The following is an 8249-nucleotide window of genomic DNA, read 5'->3' as shown; positions in this document are numbered from 1 at the left end:
AATCCATTTTAAAGCCATTTTTAAGGCATTTCGCGCATACATGAAATGAACACATTTTTCTCCAAAACTATAACAGATGCAAGCTTGTCCTGTTTGGTGGAGATGATATTTAATAAAATAAGTAGAAATCCACTAAAAGTTTTGTTTGGTTATCTTGCAATCCCGAGATAATCGTCTCCATGCTCCAAATCCATTTTAAAGCCATTTTTAAGGCATTTCGCGCATACATGAAATGAACACATTTTTCTCCAAAACTATAACAGATGCAAGCTTGTCCTGTTTGGTGGAGATGATATTTAATAAAATAAGTAGAAATCCACTAAAAGTTTTGTTTGGTTATCTTGCAATCCCGAGATAATCGTCTCCATGCTCCAAATCCATTTTAAAGCCATTTTTAAGGCATTTCGCGCATACATGAAATGAACACATTTTTCTCCAAAACTATAACAGATGCAAGCTTGTCCTGTTTGGTGGAGATGATATTTAATAAAATAAGTAGAAATCCACTAAAAGTTTTGTTTGGTTATCTTGCAATCCCGAGATAATCGTCTCCATGCTCCAAATCCATTTTAAAGCCATTTTTAAGGCATTTCGCGCATACATGAAATGAACACATTTTTCTCCAAAACTATAACAGATGCAAGCTTGTCCTGTTTGGTGGAGATGATATTTAATAAAATAAGTAGAAATCCACTAAAAGTTTTGTTTGGTTATCTTGCAATCCCGAGATAATCGTCTCCATGCTCCAAATCCATTTTAAAGCCATTTTTAAGGCATTTCGCGCATACATGAAATGAACACATTTTTCTCCAAAACTATAACAGATGCAAGCTTGTCCTGTTTGGTGGAGATGATATTTAATAAAATAAGTAGAAATCCACTAAAAGTTTTGTTTGGTTATCTTGCAATCCCGAGATAATCGTCTCCATGCTCCAAATCCATTTTAAAGCCATTTTTAAGGCATTTCGCGCATACATGAAATGAACACATTTTTCTCCAAAACTATAACAGATGCAAGCTTGTCCTGTTTGGTGGAGATGATATTTAATAAAATAAGTAGAAATCCACTAAAAGTTTTGTTTGGTTATCTTGCAATCCCGAGATAATCGTCTCCATGCTCCAAATCCATTTTAAAGCCATTTTTAAGGCATTTCGCGCATACATGAAATGAACACATTTTTCTCCAAAACTATAACAGATGCAAGCTTGTCCTGTTTGGTGGAGATGATATTTAATAAAATAAGTAGAAATCCACTAAAAGTTTTGTTTGGTTATCTTGCAATCCCGAGATAATCGTCTCCATGCTCCAAATCCATTTTAAAGCCATTTTTAAGGCATTTCGCGCATACATGAAATGAACACATTTTTCTCCAAAACTATAACAGATGCAAGCTTGTCCTGTTTGGTGGAGATGATATTTAATAAAATAAGTAGAAATCCACTAAAAGTTTTGTTTGGTTATCTTGCAATCCCGAGATAATCGTCTCCATGCTCCAAATCCATTTTAAAGCCATTTTTAAGGCATTTCGCGCATACATGAAATGAACACATTTTTCTCCAAAACTATAACAGATGCAAGCTTGTCCTGTTTGGTGGAGATGATATTTAATAAAATAAGTAGAAATCCACTAAAAGTTTTGTTTGGTTATCTTGCAATCCCGAGATAATCGTCTCCATGCTCCAAATCCATTTTAAAGCCATTTTTAAGGCATTTCGCGCATACATGAAATGAACACATTTTTCTCCAAAACTATAACAGATGCAAGCTTGTCCTGTTTGGTGGAGATGATATTTAATAAAATAAGTAGAAATCCACTAAAAGTTTTGTTTGGTTATCTTGCAATCCCGAGATAATCGTCTCCATGCTCCAAATCCATTTTAAAGCCATTTTTAAGGCATTTCGCGCATACATGAAATGAACACATTTTTCTCCAAAACTATAACAGATGCAAGCTTGTCCTGTTTGGTGGAGATGATATTTAATAAAATAAGTAGAAATCCACTAAAAGTTTTGTTTGGTTATCTTGCAATCCCGAGATAATCGTCTCCATGCTCCAAATCCATTTTAAAGCCATTTTTAAGGCATTTCGCGCATACATGAAATGAACACATTTTTCTCCAAAACTATAACAGATGCAAGCTTGTCCTGTTTGGTGGAGATGATATTTAATAAAATAAGTAGAAATCCACTAAAAGTTTTGTTTGGTTATCTTGCAATCCCGAGATAATCGTCTCCATGCTCCAAATCCATTTTAAAGCCATTTTTAAGGCATTTCGCGCATACATGAAATGAACACATTTTTCTCCAAAACTATAACAGATGCAAGCTTGTCCTGTTTGGTGGAGATGATATTTAATAAAATAAGTAGAAATCCACTAAAAGTTTTGTTTGGTTATCTTGCAATCCCGAGATAATCGTCTCCATGCTCCAAATCCATTTTAAAGCCATTTTTAAGGCATTTCGCGCATACATGAAATGAACACATTTTTCTCCAAAACTATAACAGATGCAAGCTTGTCCTGTTTGGTGGAGATGATATTTAATAAAATAAGTAGAAATCCACTAAAAGTTTTGTTTGGTTATCTTGCAATCCCGAGATAATCGTCTCCATGCTCCCAAATCCATTTTAAAGCCATTTTTAAGGCATTTCGCGCATACATGAAATGAACACATTTTTCTCCAAAACTATAACAGATGCAAGCTTGTCCTGTTTGGTGGAGATGATATTTAATAAAATAAGTAGAAATCCACTAAAAGTTTTGTTTGGTTATCTTGCAATCCCGAGATAATCGTCTCCATGCTCCCAAATCCATTTTAAAGCCATTTTTAAGGGCATTTCGCGCATACATGAAATGAACAACATTTTTCTCCAAAACTATAACAGATGCAAGCTTGTCCTGTTTGGTGGAGATGATATTTAATAAAATAAGTATGCGCGAAATGCCTTAAAAATGGCTTTAAAATGGATTTGGAGCATGGAGACGATTATTCGGGATTGCAAGATAACCAAACAAAACTTTTTAGTGGATTTCTACTTATTTTATTAAATATCATCTCCACCAAACAGGACAAGCTTGCATCTGTTATAGTTTTGGAGAAAAATGTGTTCATTTCATGTATGCGCGAAATGCCTTAAAAATGGCTTTAAAATGGATTTGGAGCATGGAGACGATTATCTCGGGATTGCAAGATAACCAAACAAAACTTTTAGTGGATTTCTACTTATTTTATTAAATATCATCTCCACCAAACAGGACAAGCTTGCATCTGTTATAGTTTTGGAGAAAAATGTGTTCATTTCATGTATGCGCGAAATGCCTTAAAAATGGCTTTAAAATGGATTTGGAGCATGGAGACGATTATCTCGGGATTGCAAGATAACCAAACAAAACTTTTAGTGGATTTCTACTTATTTTATTAAATATCATCTCCACCAAACAGGACAAGCTTGCATCTGTTATAGTTTTGGAGAAAAATGTGTTCATTTCATGTATGCGCGAAATGCCTTAAAAATGGCTTTAAAATGGATTTGGGAGCATGGAGACGATTATCTCGGGATTGCAAGATAACCAAACAAAACTTTTAGTGGATTTCTACTTATTTTATTAAATATCATCTCCACCAAACAGGACAAGCTTGCATCTGTTATAGTTTTGGAGAAAAAATGTGTTCATTTCATGTATGCGCGAAATGCCTTAAAAATTGGCTTTTAAAATGGATTTGGGAGCATGGAGACGATTATCTCGGGATTGCAAGATAACCAAACAAAACTTTTAGTGGATTTCTACTTATTTTATTAAATATCATCTCCACCAAACAGGACAAGCTTGCATCTGTTATAGTTTTGGGAGAAAAATGTGTTCATTTCATGTATGCGCGAAATGCCTTAAAAATGGCTTTAAAATGGATTTGGAGCATGGAGACGATTATCTCGGGATTGCAAGATAACCAAACAAAACTTTTAGTGGATTTCTACTTATTTTATTAAATATCATCTCCACCAAACAGGACAAGCTTGCATCTGTTATAGTTTTGGAGAAAAATGTGTTCATTTCATGTATGCGCGAAATGCCTTAAAAATGGCTTTAAAATGGATTTGGAGCATGGAGACGATTATCTCGGGATTGCAAGATAACCAAACAAAACTTTTAGTGGATTTCTACTTATTTTATTAAATATCATCTCCACCAAACAGGACAAGCTTGCATCTGTTATAGTTTTGGAGAAAAATGTGTTCATTTCATGTATGCGCGAAATGCCTTAAAAATGGCTTTTAAAATGGATTTGGAGCATGGAGACGATTATCTCGGGATTGCAGAGATAACCAAACAAAACTTTTAGTGGATTTCTACTTATTTTATTAAATATCATCTCCACCAAACAGGACAAGCTTGCATCTGTTATAGTTTTGGAGAAAAATGTGTTCATTTCATGTATGCGCGAAATGCCTTAAAAATGGCTTTAAAATGGATTTGGAGCATGGAGACGATTATCTCGGGATTGCAAGATAACCAAACAAAACTTTTAGTGGATTTCTACTTATTTTATTAAATATCATCTCCACCAAACAGGACAAGCTTGCATCTGTTATAGTTTTGGAGAAAAATGTGTTCATTTCATGTATGCGCGAAATGCCTTAAAAATGGCTTTAAAATGGATTTGGAGCATGGAGACGATTATCTCGGGATTGCAAGATAACCAAACAAAACTTTTAGTGGATTTCTACTTATTTTATTAAATATCATCTCCACCAAACAGGACAAGCTTGCATCTGTTATAGTTTTGGAGAAAAATGTGTTCATTTCATGTATGCGCGAAATGCCTTAAAAATGGCTTTAAAATGGATTTGGAGCATGGAGACGATTATCTCGGGATTGCAAGATAACCAAACAAAACTTTTAGTGGATTTCTACTTATTTTATTAAATATCATCTCCACCAAACAGGACAAGCTTGCATCTGTTATAGTTTTGGAGAAAAATGTGTTCATTTCATGTATGCGCGAAATGCCTTAAAAATGGCTTTAAAATAGGATTTGGAGCATGGAGACGATTATCTCGGGATTGCAAGATAACCAAACAAAACTTTTAGTGGATTTCTACTTATTTTATTAAATATCATCTCCACCAAACAGGACAAGCTTGCATCTGTTATAGTTTTGGAGAAAAATGTGTTCATTTCATGTATGCGCGAAATGCCTTAAAAATGGCTTTAAAATGGATTTGGAGCATGGAGACGATTATCTCGGGATTGCAAGATAACCAAACAAAACTTTTAGTGGATTTATACTTATTTTATTAAATATCATCTCCACCAAACAGGACAAGCTTGCATCTGTTATAGTTTTGGAGAAAAATGTGTTCATTTCATGTATGCGCGAAATGCCTTAAAAATGGCTTTAAAATGGATTTGGAGCATGGAGACGATTATCTCGGGATTGCAAGATAACCAAACAAAACTTTTAGTGGATTTATACTTATTTTATTAAATATCATCTCCACCAAACAGGACAAGCTTGCATCTGTTATAGTTTTGGAGGAAAAATGTGTTCATTTCATGTATGCGCGAAATGCCTTAAAAATGGCTTTAAAATGGATTTGGAGCATGGAGACGATTATCTCGGGATTGCAAGATAACCAAACAAAACTTTTAGTGGATTTCTACTTATTTTATTAAATATCATCTCCACCAAACAGGACAAGCTTGCATCTGTTATAGTTTTGGAGAAAAATGTGTTCATTTCATGTATGCGCGAAATGCCTTAAAAATGGCTTTAAAATGGATTTGGAGCATGGAGACGATTATCTCGGGATTGCAAGATAACCAAACAAAACTTTTAGTGGATTTTCTACTTATTTTATTAAATATCATCTCCACCAAACAGGACAAGCTTGCATCTGTTATAGTTTTGGAGAAAAATGTGTTCATTTTATGTAATGCGCGAAATGCCTTAAAAATGGCTTTAAAATGGATTTGGAGCATGGAGACGATTATCTCGGGATTGCAAGATAACCAAACAAAACTTTAGTGGATTTCTACTTATTTTATTAAATATCATCTCCACCAAACAGGACAAGCTTGCATCTGTTATAGTTTTGGAGAGAAAAATGTGTTCATTTCATGTATGCGCGAAATGCCTTAAAAATGGCTTTAAAATGGATTTGGAGCATGGAGACGATTATCTCGGGATTGCAAGATAACCAACAAAACTTTTAGTGGATTTCTACTTATTTTATTAAATATCATCTCCACCAAACAGGACAAGCTTGCATCTGTTATAGTTTTGGAGAAAAATGTGTTCATTTCATGTATGCGCGAAATGCCTTAAAAATGGCTTTAAAATGGATTTGGAGCATGGAGGACGATTATCTCGGGATTGCAAGATAACCAAACAAAACTTTTAGTGGATTTCTACTTATTTTTATTAAATATCATCTCCACCAAACAGGACAAGCTTGCATCTGTTATAGTTTTGGAGAAAAATGTGTTCATTTCATGTATGCGCGAAATGCCTTAAAAATGGCTTTAAAATGGATTTGGAGCATGGAGACGATTATCTCGGGATTGCAAGATAACCAAACAAAACTTTTAGTGGATTTCTACTTATTTTATTAAATATCATCTCCACCAAACAGGACAAGCTTGCATCTGTTATAGTTTTGGAGAAAAATGTGTTCATTTCATGTATGCGCGAAATGCCTTAAAAATGGCTTTAAAATGGATTTGGAGCATGGAGACGATTATCTCGGGATTGCAAGATAACCAAACAAAACTTTTAGTGGATTTCTACTTATTTTATTAAATATCATCTCCACCAAACAGGACAAGCTTGCATCTGTTATAGTTTTGGAGAAAAATGTGTTCATTTCACTGTATGCGCGAAATGCCTTAAAAATGGCTTTAAAATAGGATTTGGAGCATGGAGACGATTATCTCGGGATTGCAAGATAACCAAACAAAACTTTTAGTGGATTTCTACTTATTTTATTAAATATCATCTCCACCAAACAGGACAAGCTTGCATCTGTTATAGTTTTGGAGAAAAATGTGTTCATTTCATGTATGCGCGAAATGCCTTAAAAATGGCTTTAAAATGGATTTGGAGCATGGAGACGATTATCTCGGGATTGCAAGATAACCAAACAAAACTTTTAGTGGATTTCTACTTATTTTATTAAATATCATCTCCACCAAACAGGACAAGCTTGCATCTGTTATAGTTTTGGAGAAAAATGTGTTCATTTCATGTATGCGCGAAATGCCTTAAAAATGGCTTTAAAATGGATTTGGAGCATGGAGACGATTATCTCGGGATTGCAAGATAACCAAACAAAACTTTTAGTGGATTTCTACTTATTTTATTAAATATCATCTCCACCAAACAGGACAAGCTTGCATCTGTTATAGTTTTGGAGAAAAATGTGTTCATTTCATGTATGCGCGAAATGCCCTTAAAAATGGCTTTAAAATGGATTTGGAGCATGGAGACGATTATCTCGGGATTGCAAGATAACCCAAACAAAACTTTTAGTGGATTTCTACTTATTTTATTAAATATCATCTCCACCAAACAGGACAAGCTTGCATCTGTTATAGTTTTGGAGAAAAATGTGTTCATTTCATGTATGCGCGAAATGCCTTAAAAATGGCTTTAAAATGGATTTGGAGCATGGAGACGATTATCTCGGGATTGCAAGATAACCAAACAAAACTTTTAGTGGATTTCTACTTATTTTATTAAATATCATCTCCACCAAACAGGACAAGCTTGCATCTGTTATAGTTTTGGAGAAAAATGTGTTCATTTCATGTATGCGCGAAATGCCTTAAAAATGGCTTTAAAATAGATTTGGAGCATGGAGACGATTATCTCGGGATTGCAAGATAACCAAACAAAACTTTTAGTGGATTTCTACTTATTTTATTAAATATCATCTCCACCAAACAGGACAAGCTTGCATCTGTTATAGTTTTGGAGAAAAATGTGTTCATTTCATGTATGCGCGAAATGCCTTAAAAATGGCTTTAAAATGGATTTGGAGCATGGAGACGATTATCTCGGGATTGCAAGATAACCAATACAAAACTTTTAGTGGATTTATACTTATTTTATTAAATATCATCTCCACCAAACAGGACAAGCTTGCATCTGTTATAGTTTTGGAGAAAAATGTGTTCATTTCATGTATGCGCGAAATGCCTTAAAAAATGGCTTTAAAATGGATTTGGAGCATGGAGACGATTATCTC

The sequence above is a fragment of the Anomaloglossus baeobatrachus genome, unplaced genomic scaffold (assembly GCF_048569485.1).
Source record: "Anomaloglossus baeobatrachus isolate aAnoBae1 unplaced genomic scaffold, aAnoBae1.hap1 Scaffold_617, whole genome shotgun sequence".
NCBI lineage: Eukaryota > Metazoa > Chordata > Amphibia > Anura > Aromobatidae > Anomaloglossus > Anomaloglossus baeobatrachus.
This window is presented reverse-complemented; position numbering follows the sequence as displayed.